This window comes from Pelodiscus sinensis, chromosome 19 (assembly GCF_052426305.1).
Source record: "Pelodiscus sinensis isolate ZL-2025 chromosome 19, ASM5242630v1, whole genome shotgun sequence".
Classification (NCBI taxonomy): Eukaryota; Metazoa; Chordata; order Testudines; family Trionychidae; genus Pelodiscus; species Pelodiscus sinensis.
The window spans coordinates 25,047,506-25,066,611 of record NC_143070.1 but is presented as its reverse complement, the minus strand read 5'-3'; the positions used below and the strand labels follow the sequence as shown (position 1 = coordinate 25,066,611).

The following is a 19,106-nucleotide window of genomic DNA, read 5'->3' as shown; positions in this document are numbered from 1 at the left end:
GTCTGACTGTTCTGTTCCTGGCTCTTTCTAACACCCTGCTCTGCGGGGGAGGGGATGCACCTTGTGAACACTCCACCTCTTGTTCTCAGGGAAGCCACTAACCGGAGCAGCCAGCTCCTCATTTCCTCACCAGCCCCTTGAGATCTGTAGCTCAAAGCTGGAGCTGCTGTGGCAGGAGGTGAAGCTACAGAAGCTGACGGGGGACAATCAGCGGGCGGAGGGTTATTTTTCCTCCTCCCTGAGCTACCTTTACCATACCTCAAACTAGCTGGACTAGCCAGCCCACATCACAGTGCGTCGTTAGTGGACCTATCAGAGCTGCCCTCGGCAGCTGCAGAAATGTCGGTGGAACTGTCTGAGGTGCCTTTCTTGAAAGGGCCACTTGTGACCTGTGTTGCCATAGGGCTGGCTAGCTCTGTTGGTTAAATTCTGGTTATAATAACTCCAAAGTTGTGGGTTCAAGCCCTATGCTGGCCATAGGGGTGCTTGGTTTGGTTACTTCTCTTCCTTATGTCACACAGTCAGCTGTCCCTGTGGAGAAGGGTTGTTTGATTTGTTGACTTGCTCTGATTCTGCCTCTTGCTATGGACAGGGAAGCAGAAACAGGGGAAAGGCTGAGAGCTTGGCAGGACTCAGGCCAGAGAGCTGAGCTTATGCTCACAACTCTTCTGGAGGCCACCGCTGGCCACCACCACTTGGGGGATGTTGGACTTGCCAAGGTCCAGCCAGAGGAGGGGCTGGGGTGCCAGAGGCAGGCTCTGGCTGGGAGACTCACCTGGCTGAGCCCTGGCCAACAGCCCAGCACATTTCCCACGCAGCTCCTTCCCTGCACAGGCTGCAGGTGTCGGGTGCCTGGGGCAATAAGAGCCTGAGTGGAGGGGGGCTTCAGGCAGGCAGCTCCCACTGGCATTGGAAACACGCCAGAAAAGCACAACAAAAATAATGAAAGTTTGAATCAGCTGCCACATGAGGAGAGATTGGGACTTTTCACCTTAGAAAAGTGGAGACAAGGGGAGATAAGATAGAGGTTTATACATCATGGCTGTTGTTGAGACTGTAAATAAGGAAAGGGATTGTTCTTGTTCCCATAACAGAAGAACTAAGGGTGCACCATGATATTAGCAGCTTGAAAACAAACAAAAGGAAGAATTTCTTCACACAAGCTCAGTCAACCTGTGGAACTCCTTGCTAGAGGATGTTGTGGAGACCAGAACTATAAGGGCATGTCTATACTTGGAAACTATTTTGAAATTGCTTAAATTGACTTAATAACTTCCAGTCTAAGAAAATAGAAACAGCATGTCCTCAGTATGGGGAAGCCTCACAATTAGTCCGAGGCAGGCTCTGTTAATGTTCCTTCCTGGGGGCATGGAATTAAAAACAGAGAAGCATGGCTGGGAGCAGCTGAAGCCAAGAGCCCTGTTCTTCTGTGTCAACAATCTCTGAGGTGGCATGAAATCCCCTCTCCAGTTTCTAACCCTGAAATACCATCAGTTTTATGACGTCATTCCTGGCTTCTTGGTTCAGCCTTTGAACTCTGACTGTAGATGTTTGCTTACCAGAGATGGAGAGATGCAAAAAGAGACTAAGCCATATTGGCAAAGGCTTCTGCCAAAGCCCGGGATTGAACCAGGGACCTTCAGATCTTCAGTCTAACACTCTCCCAACTGAGCTACTTTGGCAACTGTTTGAAGAAGTCTGATGCTGTCTCTTCTCTCAGGCATGTTTTTCTCCACAGCAGTATACAAGAGCGATGCTGCTGCCAGTGGACCTGCAAGGCAAGATGAGCTTTGCCTGCCCCCCTCAGCCTGACTTGCACTTGGCCCCATTCCTGCCTCTCTTCCCGGGGTGTCCTAGTGGCTGAAAGGGACTGTAGCTGCCTATGTGGAGGGAAGAAGATGGGCAGGGGGGCCGTGTTCCCTGTGAGATTTTCCATCCATGGGAGGAGTTTCATAATGTGCACCACTAGTGAGGTCATTTGCGCTTGTGCGGATGTGGGCTACTGTGGTACCCGCCAGTTACTCACAAACAGCTTAGCTAAATATAGTTTCATAATTTTATAGAAGAAAAAATACTGAACAAAGGGATAATTAACAAGGTACATGACTTCATGTATTTAGTATGAAATCAACTACAAAGAACATTAACACTGCAACACATTCCATAGCCATTCGGTATCTTACACGGATCTGTTCCTTTGAAGCATAAAACAAAATTGTCTATTTTCTTGATTTAGCAAACAAGCTATGATGATTCATATCGCTACATGAAATGAAATAGTTGTTACACTTTATGATGGAACTTAAATATTCTGTTATTTAATGGGCTCAGTTCGGAGTGCTGTTTGTGTACGTCTACATTTGCTTCCTACTTCGGACTAGGGATGCAAATGTAGGCGACTGAAATTGCTAATGAAGCAGGGATTTTAATGTCCCATGCTTCATTAGCAAGATCTCGCCCGGCGCACTAGATCGAATCACACCTGATTCGAACCATGAAGTGCACATCGGGACGCGGTAGTTCGAACCAAAGACCTTGGTTCAAACTAACGTTACGCCTCATTTTTTGTGTAAAAGGTGTTGTCGTGGACCATAAACTGAGCAACCCTGTCTGGGGAGGGCACCATGGCTCAGCTGGCTCAAGCACCTGCCTTGTGAACAGGAGATCCTGGGTGCAACTCTCAGTGGTGCCTTGTTGTAGCCTTTGCTCACATTTTCCTAGGTCCATCTGGGACAAAGAAGAGGCCTCCCCTGGCCACCCATGGAGCTGCTGGTTCAGGAAAAGGCTGATTGGGGAGGAGTCAACCACAAGCCTGAGGCTTCTTGCTGCCATGTTGGGTGGCTTCATGGGCTGGATCCAGCCCTCTGGCCTGTATTGCCCAGGCCTGGCTTAGAGGGAACCTTGGCTCTGGGCTGTGGGGGAGGGGCGCTGTGGAAAGGCCAGTCTCGCCTTCCTGGGCAGGGCATGACGACAGGCTGCCAAACATCCCAGACAGAGAAGTACAGGCCAGAGAACTCCTTGTCCAGCAGCCAAAGTAGCTCAGTGGAGAAAGTGTCAGACTAAATATCTAAAGGTCACTGATTCAATCCCAGGCTTTGGCAGGTGCTGGTATGTGGCAGGAACCTCCCTGGTGTTTGATCCTTATCTCACTGTTTTTGATCACAGCTTGGCATTGACAAATCAAGATCATCTCATTAGCTCAGCCCACGACTTCTTCCTGTGAGTCGCTGCCTCTTTGACTACTGCCCACCCAGTGCTGGCCCTAGATATGGAACAGGGCAATGGGCTGCTGGGGAAATGTTGATTTGTGTAAATCCTTGAGAATTGATCTTCTTGCCCCTCTGGCTCAATTCTACCTTGTGCTTCTTCACTTTCTCAATGTAAGGACTTTGGAGAAAACTCTGAAATGTCTGCTCCAGTGGTGCCATGGGTCAGTGCACAGTATTGATAAAGCAGTGTGTATAGGAGACATGCTGAGGTTGTGAATTCAAACCTCACCTGGAGCAGTGGTTTTCAGTCCCTACTGGGCTGCCCCTTTCCAGTGATCGCTGTGGGATCTGGAATTCTAGCTCAGAGGAGACTGTCAGTCAAAATTCCCCCTTCAGACTTGTCAGACTGAATGGTGGGTGGCCAGGGAAGATCCTTCTTGCTTCCAGGGTCTTGTTGCTGCTCTTCTCCCCCCACCCATTAGCAGCTGCTGTCCCTTTCAGCCATTGGGTCCCTTTCAGGCAGGGAGGCAGGAAATGGGCAAAGTAGCCAGACAAGCTGAGGGAGGCGGGGAAATTCTTATCTCTGCATCTCCCCTATGTGAGGGTTTGTCTGCACGTCATTCCTCTTCCCAGAGAGAAATGCAAATTCAGCTGAGTGACATTGTAAATGAAGCGGAGATTTGCATAATCGTGTTTGGCTGCTATTTCAAAGACGCACTACAGGCCCAAGGTCAGGCTGGAGCCAGGGGAAGCAGGAGGCAGGAAGAGCCCCAGTCTATACAGCTCCTCTTTGTGCAGAAGCCGCTTGTGCAAAAACGGACCCCAATTAATTATGCAAGGAAAATCCCTGGGCTGCAATGCTTAGTTACACACAATAAGAATAATCCACCAGCTCAGACGTGATTTCTAAACCGTCAAACAAGGAAAATAATAAAATCTGATGGACTAGGTAGTCCCCATGGGCTTTGCCCGCACCATGCTCAGGGCCTGGGGATTGTCTGTCAGTTTGCCAGACCAAAGAACTAGTCCCCCACTGCTCTGGAGTCTCTGCCTCTCATGGGCCTTCTCATCCTCAGGCTCCTCTTTGTCTCCAGGCAGACCCTGCTGTCACATTACTGAGTTGGAGGGAAGCAGCCAGATCGCTGCTGCACCCCTAGGTGGGGGTGTTGGCCCCAGAAATTGGTATGAAAGGGAGCCATGTGGGGTATTGAATGGGAGCTTGTTGTTTTCTGATCCTGTGTACACTGTTTATGTGAGTGTATAATGTCTGTGTGTGTAGATCTGTAATCTGTGTAGAAACTGAAGATTTCCCTGCATGTGGTTAAGCATTGGGCAGGGCCGAGCCTGTGGAGCCTGTGGACATGCTAATTACCTGTGGAACAATGGTTCTCAATGGGCCAAAGACACACCCAAAGAATGGGGGCTGTCCTGAGAGCAGCCAGCAGGGAAGACAGAGAGGCTGAGGACCAGGTGACCTGCTACATACTGGAAGAGGCCAGGAAGGGGTATAAAGAGGCCATGTGGTCGATGCCATTTTGTTCTCAGCTCAGCACTTCATCCCAGAGGCAGCACTGCAGGGATTAAAGAGCCCGGAAGACCTGGGAACCCATCCTGATCGTAGGATGTGCAATAAGGACTTTTAACCAGCAGCTGCAACATCTCTGCTAGAGCCTGCATCGAGAACTGGGAGATTCGGTGCATGTAACGTACTGTACTTTAATAACCTTACTCTCAGGCTTTTCTTTCTTGTAATAATAAACCTTTAGATATAGATTCTAAAGGATTGGCCCAGCGTGATTTGTGGTAAGGTCCAGAGGGTAAATTGACCAGGGATCTGTGGCTGGTTTCTTGGAACCGGACAGGACTTGTTCGGGGTAGGTGGGATTGGGTGCTGGGACCCCCCACCTGTGTATGAGGCCCGGGGCCATCTGGGGCACGGATATTGCTGGGGTGTCGGAGGGGTTTTGCTCGGGGGGCTTCAGGCAGGCAGCTGAAGCGCTCTGTGAAACTGGTTTGTGGCCTGTGTGGAGAGGTCGCCAGTCGGGGGCTGTAAGGAACCCCGGATTTAAGCAATTCGCCCTGAGCGGATGCCCTTAGCTGTGCCCAGACACGGTCCGGTCCGTCACAGTGGCGTAGTCGGCAGGATCCACAGATCTTGGTCAATTGAACTTTGGGATCAGGACCCCACGCTGTCTAAATTTGATTTTTGGTGTTGAGAGTTTGGTTGATTAAAGAGCCGCTGCGATGATCCCGGAATTATATGAGAGTCTGAGCAAAAGTGCTCTGAAGGATTTGTGCTTGGGGAGAAGCATTGCCTTTAGGAAAAGGGCCTCTAAACTAGATCTGGTAGTGTTGCTACTAACCAGAGATGTGGATGAAAGGGATCAGAAGCGAGCCAAGGAAGCTGCTGAAAGAAGGCAGAAGGCAGATGAAGAAATTGCTAAGAGACAGAAGGAGCTGGATCGGGAACTTGAGATGAGAAAAGCAGAACTTGAGGAGAAAAAGGCAGAATATGCTGAGAGACAGAGGAGGGAAGAGGCAGAGCATGCAAAGAAGATGGCCCTAGCCAAGGAGGAACATGCTAGACTTGACCTCCAGCTTAAGAGACTAAAAGAACAAGAGAGACTGTATTCTCCTAAAGGTTCAATGTGTAACTCTGTGGGTATGTGGTGCGTTTATGGTATGGCAGACGTATTTTGCCCAGCTGATGTGATGACCCAACCCCAAAGCATGTGTGAATGCAAACCTTTTGTGTTACCTGTAGCTAACAGGGAGGTTTGGGAAGGGGGTGCATGTGGGTATGAAAAGTTTCCTGGAGCTGGTCAGTCTCCCTGTAACCAAGGGGAAAGTGTCTCTACATGTGTGCCTGTGGCAGATGGCTGTGTGTCTGTGCAGGGGGGCAGTGAGCCTGTGGGTGAGGGCCCGTCTGATGCCTCAAAGGTGAGGCTGGAATCAGAACCGGGGCAGGAAGAGCCCAGAAGTCAGGGAAATGTTTCTCTGGGGCAGCCTGGAGTGGCTGGCCAGAGTGAAGTTTTAGTTGAGGAGTTGGTGGCTGGTGAGGTTTGTGGAATTGAACCTGCACAAGCTGAAAGTGATTTGTGTGAAGAAGCACAGTGTGTGCAAGCTGGCAATTTGGAGGGTGGAAGTAGCTATGGGGAAGGGAAGGAAGCTGTCCCAGTGGCTAGCTGTATGCCTAAGATTAGCCAGGGGTGTTGGGACAAGGGAGAAGCTGTCTCTGGTGGTCTGGCTGTGTGTGGGGAAGAGTTTCTTCCTTTGTCTGAGGAAAGTGCCCCACAGCCTGGGTTGGCTGAGAGCAGTGGTGTTGTCCCAAAGTTGGGTCTGGATATGGCTAAGGCCCAGGAAGGGGGTGGCCCAAGGTTTGTGTCTGCTGGGGAGAGGGATGAGGTGACTCGGGGAGAGTCAGTCAGTGTTTTACCAAAACCCCAGAGACCAGACAGTGGTGACCCTGATATTGTGCCTGATGCTGCTGTGTTGCTGGCAGAGGGGGGAGCGACTCTGTGGGAGCAGGGAGACCCCTTAGCCCGGGCACAAGGAGAGAATGAGGGTGTGTTAACTCTGGTGCCTAATGATGGTGTGGACGTTTACAGCCATCTAGAGAGTTGCACAGGGAGTGAAGGTGCTTCTGACCCTGTCTCTTGTGGGTCTGTCTGTGTGCCTGAGAGGGGATTGTCTATGAATCCACCAGAGGGGCCAGAGATGACTCAGGGAGTAAGGGAATTGCAGGAGGAGTTGGTTGTGGCTCAGCAGGGCAAGGCTGCTGCAGAGCCAGAGACGGGTAAACTGCTGCTTAAGGAAGCTCATAGGGAGGAGAGTCCTGGCAGTGCTTGTAGCAAACAGTTTGCAGTGACTGAGGGAGGTGACAGGACCTTGCTTGGAAAAGGCATTCAGGAGAAAGCTCTGCCTGTAAACGGCAGCAGCTTCTTGTGTGAGGCACTTGTTTTGGTGCCTGACAGACAGAATTTGTCTGTTAACAGTGACTCCACTGACTTGGGTTTAGGGAAACCCAGTGTGGATGGTGGTGGAGGGGTCTCAGAGGGACTGAGGGTTGTTCCAGATGAGGCAGGAACATCCAGAGAACTGGAGCAGGCTGCTAACCCAGTAACTGTGGGTGACCAGCTTGCTGGGAAGTCAGTGTGTGTGGGACAGGATTGTTCCCAGGTGAGTAAGGAGAGTGGGAAGTTAGTGTCTCAGATTCAGGAGAAGGGCTGGGTAGCTAAGTATGCAGAGCAGAACAGCTGTGTGGTCACTCTCCCTAGGATGCAGGAGATGGCAGTTATGCTCCCATCTCTGGACACTGTGGACACTCATACTCAATCAGGGAAGTTGATATCTGGTTCCATGTGGAAACAGAGGTTAGAGAGGGACAGAGGAGAGACTTGGGAGTCTACAGCTCACTGCTGTTACCCCACTGAGTGGGGGAAGCGGGAGAATTCCAGGGCCATTGTGAGCCAGGGAGTCACGCCCAGCCAGCCCATTGTCTTGGTCAGGCCAGAGGTTTCAGGCCTGGAGCCCAGAGGACAAGGGGGAGGGGCAGGACTTGCTTTGACAAAGAAGATTTGCAGGTTGAACCTGAAGGGAAAAAACTGCAATGGTGTGAGGCCAGAGAAGGGGCATGATGGGGAATGTCAATATACACCTGATATAGGATTGTTTTTGTTACTGATGTTAATTCTTGTAACCAATGTATTATTGTTGCAGAGAATTGTAACGGTATACAGTGTGCATGAGCTTATGAAAATACCATGTAATCTGTCTGGAGATGTACCAAACGACAGACGGTATGTAAGGGGACATTGTGATGTTGCTATTTCGTGGTTAACACTTGTAACTGGTCTTGGAGCTTCTTACAGTACAAAAAGGGTTCCAGCCAGAAGGTCCTGTGTAAGAAGGGAAAATGAGGCACACCATATTTTGTTGGGGGAGGCCTGTGATGCCCTCAGTGATGTTACTGGCATCACTTCCTGCATCAATTTTGCGTTGGGGGTGTCACATTACTGAGTTGGAGGGAAGCAGCCAGATCGCTGCTGCACCCCTAGGTGGGGGTGTTGGCCCCAGAAATTGGTATGAAAGGGAGCCATGTGGGGTATTGAATGGGAGCTTGTTGTTTTCTGATCCTGTGTACACTGTTTATGTGAGTGTATAATGTCTGTGTGTGTAGATCTGTAATCTGTGTAGAAACTGAAGATTTCCCTGCATGTGGTTAAGCATTGGGCAGGGCCGAGCCTGTGGAGCCTGTGGACATGCTAATTACCTGTGGAACAATGGTTCTCAATGGGCCAAAGACACACCCAAAGAATGGGGGCTGTCCTGAGAGCAGCCAGCAGGGAAGACAGAGAGGCTGAGGACCAGGTGACCTGCTACATACTGGAAGAGGCCAGGAAGGGGTATAAAGAGGCCATGTGGTCGATGCCATTTTGTTCTCAGCTCAGCACTTCATCCCAGAGGCAGCACTGCAGGGATTAAAGAGCCCGGAAGACCTGGGAACCCATCCTGATCGTAGGATGTGCAATAAGGACTTTTAACCAGCAGCTGCAACATCTCTGCTAGAGCCTGCATCGAGAACTGGGAGATTCGGTGCATGTAACGTACTGTACTTTAATAATCTTACTCTCAGGCTTTTCTTTCTTGTAATAATAAACCTTTAGATATAGATTCTAAAGGATTGGCCCAGCGTGATTTGTGGTAAGGTCCAGAGGGTAAATTGACCAGGGATCTGTGGCTGGTTTCTTGGAACCGGACAGGACTTGTTCGGGGTAGGTGGGATTGGGTGCTGGGACCCCCCACCTGTGTATGAGGCCCGGGGCCATCTGGGGCACGGATATTGCTGGGGTGTCGGAGGGGTTTTGCTCGGGGGGCTTCAGGCAGGCAGCTGAAGCGCTCTGTGAAACTGGTTTGTGGCCTGTGTGGAGAGGTCGCCAGTCGGGGGCTGTAAGGAACCCCGGATTTAAGCAATTCGCCCTGAGCGGATGCCCTTAGCTGTGCCCAGACACGGTCCGGTCCGTCACACCTGCTCTGCTACAGCCACCTCCCTCTGCCTGTCACTTCTAGAGCAAAATGCATCCCTTCATTCTGACTTTGTACACCTAGGCTTTTAGCACTCAGATCTGCACCTAACACCAGCATTTGCTAGGGAGGGGTCTGAACAGCTTCTATAGAAAGAGAGAGAGACACAGCCACTGTGGAGCATCTTTGCCAACTGTCTCAGAAAGCAGAGCAATGTAAATTCTTTGTCAGTGTGAGGAAACTGTCACCCCAGGTGGGACATTCCCGGAGACAGAAATTCACCTTCTAAATGTTCCTTCTTCAACTTTTAGCTCCTGATTAAGCCCCTTTGAAGAAGCCAGATACACAGGAAGGGCTGATCACACCCCTCTGAAAATCAGATTTCCATGGGTATCAGTAGCCAGCTCTGAGTCATGGGCCTTGACGTCTCGTCTCCCTCCCAAAACCAGGGAAGTGTCTCCCACCGCTGCAGCCTGCTGAGGCTCTATGGCCCTGTCTGTACTGCAGGGACAGCAACACTCACAGCCCCACAGGAGGGCCCCTGGCCTAGCAATGGGGCCCCCTGAGCAGCCTCTGATGTTCCCTGCGTGAGCCCCAGAACCAGCCCTGAGTGAGGGGGGCACAGGGAGAGCAGCTCACACATGCCAAGGGGCTGGCCAGGGGCTAGACATGAGCCTGCAAGGGAGCAGTGACATCACAAGGAACTTTTGCAGCACCTCAGCTCATTGGCTGGGAGGCAGTGACTTCACAGAGGGGCCATGACAACTGCCAGGTGGGACAGGCTGCAGGGCTGGGGCATCACAGAGACCCCCATGGCCTGGCTGCCTGGAATCTCCTTTGTGAGGTTTCCCCTTGAGGGCAGAAGGGACTGAGGGTCCCAGCTGGGAGTGTCTCGGTGGAGATTTCCCCTTTCCCCAGGCTGCAGTGGGAGGGGCTGGGGCAGGCAGGGTTTCAGGAGGGGCTGGCACGGAACCTCTGGGAGAGGCAAGAGAGAAGGCTGCTAACACTCAATGAGAATGGGATTTGAACCCATGGGTGCAGAGCACAATGGATTAGTAGTCTATCGTCTTAACCACTCAGCCACCTCATTTGAGCTATTGTACTTTGTTTCAAATCACCTGAAGTCAGCACTTCAGGGAACCTTTGTGCCACTTGATGACTGGCCAGGGACACCCAGGGTACAAAGGTTTTGGCTTTTCACAATGTTCCCTGGGCTGTTGTACAAAGCTCAGTGCTGGTAACAAACCCAAACACCCCCTGGCTACATCTACCCTGCAGACTTTTTGCGCAAGAACTGTTTTGTGCAAGAGTTCTTGTGCAAAAGGTCTTGCGCAACAGTGTGTTCACACTGCCATGTGCTTTTGCACAAGAGAAGTGCTTTTCTGCAAGCGCGCCCATGGCAGTGTGGACGCTCTCCTGCGCAGGAAAGCTCGGATGGGCATTTTAGATATCGGGCTTTCTTGAGCAAGAAACCCCTGTTGCCCGTCCACACTGCCTCCTTGTGGAAGACTTCTTGCACAAGAGGGCTTATTCCTCGTGGGGAGAGCAATAACTTCTGTGCAAGAAGCCCTGTTGTCTGATGCTGCACTATACATTTACATGCGCAAGAACGTGCCTGCAGTGTAGACGCTCTGCAAGTTTTTACACAAGAGCAGTTGTTCTTGTGCAAAAAGCCTGCAGTGTAGACGTAGCCCTGCAGTGTAAACACAGCCTGAGAGACACGAGGAAAGGAAGTGGCCAGAGCCTTCCCCCAGCAGGCTGGCCCTCAAAAGAATGGGCACGTCTACACAGCACCCTCACCTCCAAGTAAGCTGTGCAATGTGAGCCCCCAAGGGAAGGTTTGCGGGGAGTTTCCAAGGCAACAACAACTACAAAGTTTCATAATCTACACTCATGTGACTGTGATTTATTCCTCCACTAGCAAGTGTCTCTGAAGGGATGAGAAATGCAGGGCCCAGGTGCAGGGAGCCGGGTCACATTCTCCTGCCTGAGTCTCAGTCCTGGCTGAAGCCTGGCTACAGAGAGAAGAGGCCAATGCAAACAGCCCCATGGCAGCGAGGGAGTCAGTACGTGGGTGGGTGGAGCAGGGAGCTGGGGGCAGAGTTCAGCTCTAACTCACTAGGGGTGCGTCCCATAGCTCAAAATAATCAATGCGCCTATTTTGAAATAGCTTATTTTGTAATTTGACGCTGGCTATACAAATAAATCACTATTCCAAAACATCCCTCCCTCCTCCTGCCATGCAGGGACTTCAGAATAGTGAGCCCGTTATAGCTTGAAATAAGGGGCTTGCTCTTAAGACTCGACAGTGTGATATGAGCACCACGTCCTCTAAACCTCCGAGCTAGCCGGCCCACGGGTGTCAGTCTCACAAGTGGCCCTTTCAGAAAGGAGCTTTGGGCAGCCGCAGGGATGTTGTGGGCTCTGGAACAAGGTGGGTGAGGCAGCAGGGCCTTTCGCATGCAGGGGAATTAGCTCAAGTGGTAGAGCGCTCGCTTAGTATGTGAGAGGCAGTGGGATCGATGCCCACATTCTCCAACTACAGCTCAGATCTTATCCTTTAATTTCAGTGGCCCCCTTCCTCTTCCTACCTCCTCTCACAAAAGAGAGACACGCCCAGCAATTGCCATACTGCGGAGTGGAGATATCAAACTCAGCAACCCATCAGGTTCTGTGGTGCAATGGAAAGCATGTAGGACTTCTAACCTGCACTGGTTAATGTAAGTCCACCTAGACATTCAAAGGTTGTGTGTTCAAGTCCCACCAGAGTCACTTTAGCTGCTTCCTCATTTCCAGGATGCAGTTTTTACAGACCAGTCAATCCTTAGGCTGACACTGGGGTGGGCCGGCATCCAGGCAATTCCCAGCAGACCCCAGTAAGGGGGGAGGGAAGGGCTGGTCCTTGGGGTTGGGGCTGGGGGTTGTTCTGAAAGGCTGCAGGTGCCATTAGACCTACCAGTGCTGAGCAACACTCAGGCTATGTCTACACTGCACTGTTCTTCTGGAAAAAACTACGTGATTTTCTAAACCCAATTTGTGTAGCTTTTTCTTCTGCTATTTTTGGAAGGGGCTTTTCTGACATTTGGCCTGTGGACACTGGGCAAGTCACACAAGGGAGGCAGCAGGCAGAGCCGGCCCAATGCACCAGCCTCCGAGGGCAGGGGAGGCCAAGCCACAAGCCTCCAGCAGCTGCCTGGCCTGATTCATCTCCCTTCCCTAGGCTGGCACCAAGGGGCATTATCAGCTGATGTCACCCCCTGTGTCATGTGGGGAGTTGGGCTCATCCCAGGCACAGGCTGGTCAGCAGCAACTGCACATACCTGGGCACCCAGGAGAGCAGCAATAAGAGAAAATCCTGTCTTTGAACCAGGGATCTTTTGCATGTTACACAAACATGATAATCTCTACACCACAGAAACATAACTCAACATTGGTGGAACTTGGCTGACTGTTCTGTTCCTGGCTCTTTCTAACACCCTGCTCTGCAGGGGAGGGGAATGCACCTTGTAAACACTCCACCTCTTGTTCTCAAGGAAGCCACTAACCCGAGCTGCCAGCTCGTCATTTCCTCACCAGCCCCTTGAGATTTGTAGCTCAAAGCTGGAGCTGCTGTGGAAGGAGGTGAAGCTACAGAAGCTGACAGGGGACAATCAGCGGGCGGAGGGTTATTTTTTCTCCTCCCTGAGCTGATGTGGCTAGAACTGAGGAGAAGAAAATCCTCTTCCCTTCTCCTCAGAAGATGGAAATTGCAGTTGGTTCTCTCTCTGGTTCTACTAAACCTGGGCCCCAGGACTAGACTTTTTCTTTCTAAAACCGTGGTGAAAGCTGAGAGTGAATTGCCTTTAGATGGAGAGTGTGAATTAAAAATGGGCATTACCCAGCATGGGGCTTGAACCCATGACCCTGAGGTTAAGAGTCTCATGCTTTACCAACTGAGCTAGCCAGGCTGTATGTAACAGGCCTCCTCATACCCCATCACAGCATAACAGGAGCCAAGTGTTCTCCACTGCCTGACTCAAGGCTCTTTCTTGCCCCTAATGGGGGGTTCTTGTGTGTGGGGAGGTTTGAGCTCAAATCCCCCTCCTGACACACCCACTTCTTTCCCCTCAAGGAAGGGCCTCATTTCCATCTCTCCAGTGACAGGTGAAGGGGCCGGGTTCAGGGTTTCTTTTAGCGCAGCAGCAAGGGGAGATGGAGGGAATTCAAACCTCTTTGCAGGCTTTGTTCTCATGGCACCAAGTGTGACAGGAGGGATGTGAGCTGGGGAGGATGCCCCCCCTTCCCTGAAGGGGCATTTGGGTGCACCCAGTGGCAGCAAGAATTCAGGCCCTCAGGCCAGTGCATTGGGGACAACCTGTGAGCTCTTCCATGAGCATTTTATCCTCCAATTGGGGAAGGCAGCTGGGCAGGACCAGCCTGCAGCCCACGTCCCTTTCAGCCCCAGGTGCAGGAGGTAACAGAGAGGGGAGGAAAGTCCATGGCCAGAGCCTCCTCCCAGCAGTCTGGCCCTGCGCAGAGTCTGTGCATGATGGAGCCTCTCCCAGCAGGGCTCTGGCCTGTTCTCTGCAAAATGCTCAGCCTGTTTCATTTACTGCAGGAACAAGTGGGATCCATGCGCCCTGTTCCCCAGTGAGAGGTCTGCCTTTCCTTCCCTTCCTACGTGGCCTCCTATAAAGTCAGGGTGAAAAGCTGTTGGGTCCCAGCCCTCCTGGGCCAGGCCGTGGCAGGAGCACTGACTGGAGACAGGTTGCAGGTGGAGCAGAATTAGCTTAAGTGGAAAAGTGCAGCCTACCCAGTGGTTGAAAGGGGCTGCAGCTGCGGCTGCTGCTATCAGGGAAGAAGCTGGGAGGCAAGGTGCTGACAGCAAGAGATTCCGGCTGCCTCTTTGCCCTGGGTCTCAGTGCGCAATGTCAACTGCCAGCCAACTTGACCAAACCTCAAACCAGCTGGACTAGCCAGCCCACGTCAGAGTGAGAAGATCCATTGGCAGCTGCAGTTATCCCAGCAGCTGCCGGAGGCGCCTTTCTGAAAGGGCCATTTGTGACCTATCGTTTTGTGCACCAGCTAGCTCAGTTGGTTAGCGTGTGGTGCTAATAACACCAAGGTCATAGGTTCAAACCCTATGTTACCCACCCCTTAGCAGCCTGCTATGGACAAAGAGGCAAAAGGCTGAGACCTTTGAAGGAAACAGGCCAGAGAGCTGGTAAAAAGAGGCTCCGACCTTCACAGCCCCAGTAACAAAAATGGCCTTGTCTTGGCTGGCTTTCCCTAATGGCAGAATTCTTCTCTTCCCTCCATTGTCCCCAATGGGGTGACCTGATGCCCAAATTCCTGCTGCTGCAGTGGCAGGCCCAAGGCTCCCTGCAGGGGGCAGGCTCCTCCATCCCAAGCCACAGAGACAGATTCAATGGCTGTGTCTAGACTGGCAAGTTTTTCCAGAAAATCAGCTGCTTTTCTGGAAAAACTTGTCAACTGTCTACACTGGCCGCTTGAATTTCCAGAAAAGCAATGATGATCTCATGTGAGATTGTCAGTGATTTTCCAGAAATACTATGCTGCTCCCATTCGGGCAAAAGTCTTTTTCCGAAAGACTTTTGTACAAAAGGGCCAGTACTGTTTTCCGCAAAAAAGCCCCGATCGCTAAAATGGCGATCAGGGCTTTTTTGCGGAAAGGCACGTCTAGATTGGCCACGGACACTTTTCCGCAAAAAGTGCTTTTGCAGAAAAGCATCCTGCCAATCTAGACGCGCTTTTCCGAAAATGTTTTTTAACATAGCCAATATGTCCAGGAGGCTGGGCCCACAGCACTGCTGCCAGTCACCTGTGTGAGTGTGGCCGTGTTCTTGCGCAAGAAGCCGCCAGTGTAGACAGAGCCTTCGTGTGCAGAGCCGTTCCGCTGCTTATTGTCACGGGGGGTTTCTTGTGCGTGAAGGAGCAGTGTGATAGTCCATGTTTAGCCTCATTTGCATATTGCTTGCACAAGAGCCCGCTAGTGTAAACGTGGCCCCTCTGCTTTCTGTCTAAGCTTAAAAAATTTTGTGTGAAGCAGGGAGATTCTAGCACCTTCCTAGGCAAGTGAGTCTGAATCCTGAACCACGACCTCAGTGGGACCTGCAGGTGAAATGTTGGTTTGCTGCAAATCCTTGGTAATGCCAGTGTTTGGCTTCCTTGGCTGTGTCTACACTGCACATTGTTGCGCAATAAGATATGCAAATGAGGCATGGGGATGAATATTGCCACACCTCATTTGCATACCTAATGAGCCCTCCTTTTCGCAGCACAGGCTTTTGTGCAAGAAGGAGCTGTCTACACTGCTCCTTCTTGCACAAAAATACCTTCTTGTGCAGAGCTGTTCCTCTACTTATTTTCAGGAATCCTCATGCTACTTGGCAGGAAAATCCAGTTCTGACCAGTCTCTGAGCTGCTGGTGCCTGAGGGGATCCAACACGGATCCCTAGGTCACAGGCTCCATTTCGTGGCCCCAGTTATTGACCTAAACACTGTCATAACACGATGGCTACATCTACACTGCAACCTTCTTGTGTAAGAACTGTTTTGTTCAAGAGTGCTTGTGCAAAAGTCTTTCACAAGAGCACGTCCACATTGTCATGTGCTTTTGCACAAGAGATGTGCTTTTGTGACAGAGCCTCCATGGCAGTGTGGACTCGCTTGCTCAAAAAAACTCTGGATATTTTAGTCATATGGTTTTCTTGCACAAGAAATTCATGTTGCCTGTCTACACTCCCCTCTTGTGGAAGAGCTTATTGCTCATGGGGAGAGGAATAACTCTTCTGGAAGAAGCCCTGTTTTCCAATGCTGTACTGTAAATTTACTTGTGCAAGAACAGTCGTGCAGTGTAGATGATGTGCACATTTTTGTGCAAGAACAGTTTTTCTCAAGAAACCTGCAGTGTAGATGTAGTTTAAGGGTTTATATTCATTTAAAGGGTTCACGTACAATGGAAGTCCAGGAAAGGTGAATTTCTCCATTAAATAGACACTCTTACAGGGGGCACTTGGATTTAAATCAAGGACTACTTGATCTACAGTCAAACACTCTAACACTGCGCTACACCCTCATGCGAAACATATGTCTGCAGCCGGTATTGAGAAGTGGGCAGGGAACAAGAGGCTTTTGTAGACAACACATCTCAGGTGGGAGGGACCCTCACTGACCCCAGGTTGTGACTGGTCCTAACAAGGAGTTTGTCCTGAAAGCAGCAGAGTTGGGGCAGGACAGAGGTTATGTCCACACAGAAAAGTTATTTTGGAACAATGGCCGTTATTCCAAAATAACAATGGAAGAGTCTACACAGCAATTCCCTTCTTTTGAAATAACTCTGAAATAACAGACGGCTAATTCCAACTTCTGTCAACCTCATTGTACGAAGAAAAATAGCTATTTCAAAATGAGGCCTGTGTAGATGCTCCACTTCTGCTATTTCAAAATAGCCCCTTCCCAGGGCCATTCTAAGTTATTCTTCCTGGGGCTCTATAATGGAGAAAACTTGTCTACATTAGGGAAGCCTCCTCGGACTCATTTTGAGGTTTCCCTGCAGTGTAGATGTGCTATTTTGGACTAACTATTCCAGAGGAGCTTATTCCAAAATAAATGTGCCGTGTAGACGTAGCCAAAGAGTCCTGAGAAATGAAGCAGCCGGAGGAAATACAGGAGTGCAGAGGCCAGGCTGAGACCTGAGTGTGCCAGATGTCCACAGCACCCCCCTCCCCCTTCAACATCTAGGTGCTGTGGTGTAAGGGACAGCACTCAGGACTCTGAATCCTGCAAGCTGAGTTCAAATCTCAGTGGGACTGGGGTGGCTGCTGGGAGGTCCTCAGGCATTTCTGCTTCCTTGTCCTGAGGTTCACCAAGGGCAGTTTTCTTCATCTCAGGCCCGATGGAGCCTTGTGCTCAGGTACCTGATGCCATCACAGCTTCAGGGCAAGTCGCCCATCTGACCCCTGAGCTCAGCCCATGCTGGAGGCAGCCAGAGTGTGAGCAGAACAGAGGAGGGAGGGAGGATTTGTATATTTTGGGAAGGGTCCTGGCTCCCAGCCACATGCCTTGGGACAAAGACCAACAGCCCCTGAACAAAGTGCATTGTGGGAATAAGAGTTGGGGCAGCAGGAAAGGGGCCGGCCCCTCAGCACCAGCAAGCAGGTGGGAGAAGATGGGAGTGAATCCTGCTACCTCTCAGGTGCAAAGGCAGCACTAACCCACCTGCAACTCATCTCTCGTGCTCTGGCCTCCAGCAGCTTTGTGCCCCACTAGGGTGGGGTTTGTCAGAGACCAGGGAGGAAGAGGGAGGGGTCTCTGGATGCGTGGATCCCCTGGCTCTGCCTGTGAAAAGAAAGAACAAGGGCACAGGCAGAAACTTCAATTCCACTTTGTGCTTCTTGACTTTTTCAATCTAAGGACTTTGAAGAAATGTTTTAAATACTTGTTCCAGCGGCGCAATGGGTTTGCTCACAGTACTTATGTGACAATATTCATAGGAGATATGCAGAGTTTGTGAGTTCAAACCTCATCTAGAGCAGTGGTTTTTAGTCCCTCCTGGGTTGTCCCCTTGCAGAGGTTCCCAAACTTTTTGGCATCACGCCCCCCCGCCCCTTTTTGATTTTTGAAAAAACCCTCATGTCCCCCTCCAAAATAGCAGCAAACATGTTGAGCAAAAAAAAAAACAAAAACCACCAACTTGATGTGGGGAGGGCTGGGCCACCTCATGCCCCCCCTGGAATTTCTTCACGACCCCCAGTTTGGGAACCCATGCCTTGCAGTGAACTCTGGGAGAGGTGGAATTCCACCCCAGAGGATGGGATCAATGAAAATTTGCACTTCACATATTATGGCTTCATCACAGTGAATGCTGGGGGGCCAGTACTTGGTTCAATGTCATGTGCCTCCTTAAAAAGTTGATTATCCTAAGTGAAGCATTTGCACCTCCAGGTGTGTCACGTCTTAGCTTTTGATTGAACAGGGATTGTTAAAATGTCAGCAAACCCCTCGTGTGCTCTTGTGCCAATGCACATAAACCAGGCAGATGGGTCCCTCAACTGAAACCAATTCAAACCTGCTGGGTGTCTGGTTTCTATTCCTGTTAGTCGAGAAAGGGGGAGATCTGAATGCCCATTGGCTGTTCTGTACAGAAGAACAAGACCCACGTCCAGCTGCAGAGGAATTGCTGTGATCAATCTTCTGGAACTTGATTCAGCCACTCAAACTAAGACTCACTAAATCAAACCCAGAGGGCACCCCACCAGCTTCCAGTACTCCTGCTCTTTGCTCCCTTTGGCTTCCCGCTGTGGGGACATGGCCAAGCTCAACTGAAGGAAGTCAACTCCAGTTACATATTGAGGGATGGTAGGAAAAGCAGACACATTGGCCAGACACCACTGGGGGCTGCCTCCCCCATACTTGGCAGGTGCCTTGACCAGCTTAGTCATGGATCTTTTCTCCCAGCTGCTCCACATGTTGCCATTGCCCATCCCTTGGGAGGGGAGAAGAGTCACCCTCCATGGCTGTAGCAGCTTTGCACTTGCAGGATCTCTGGGCGCTGACTCCCACCCACCCCAGGGCATCACAAGGGCATGTGTTCCTGGCTTTTCTGTCCCAGCAATTGCAGCAAGAGCCCTGCCTTGCCAGTGCCAGTCACAGCCACAGCAGCCTCTGTACCCGTTCCAGGCTTGTGGTTTTCTTCTTCCCAATGCTCCTCCCCAGTCAGCCTTTTCCTGAACTGGCAGTTCCCTGGGTGAACAGGGGAGGCCTCTTCTGTGTCCCAGGAAGACATAAGAAAATGTGGACAAAGGCCACAGAAAGGCACCCATGAGAGTTGAAACCAGGATCTCCTGTTTACGAGACAGGTGCCTTAGCCAG

At 50.9% G+C, this 19,106-nt stretch overlaps 2 non-coding genes across 2 annotated transcripts; one reads left to right on the top strand and one right to left on the bottom strand.

Moving 5' to 3' along the window:
* Positions 1–1,609: 1,609 nt before the first annotated feature.
* Positions 1,610–1,682, bottom strand: TRNAF-GAA (transfer RNA phenylalanine (anticodon GAA)). Its single transcript has one exon. It is a non-coding gene; the product is annotated as a tRNA-Phe (tRNA).
* A 10,016-nt stretch (positions 1,683–11,698) lies between these two features.
* Positions 11,699–11,771, top strand: TRNAT-AGU (transfer RNA threonine (anticodon AGU)). The gene has a single exon. It is a non-coding gene; the product is annotated as a tRNA-Thr (tRNA).
* The last annotated feature ends 7,335 nt before the right edge of the window (positions 11,772–19,106 follow it).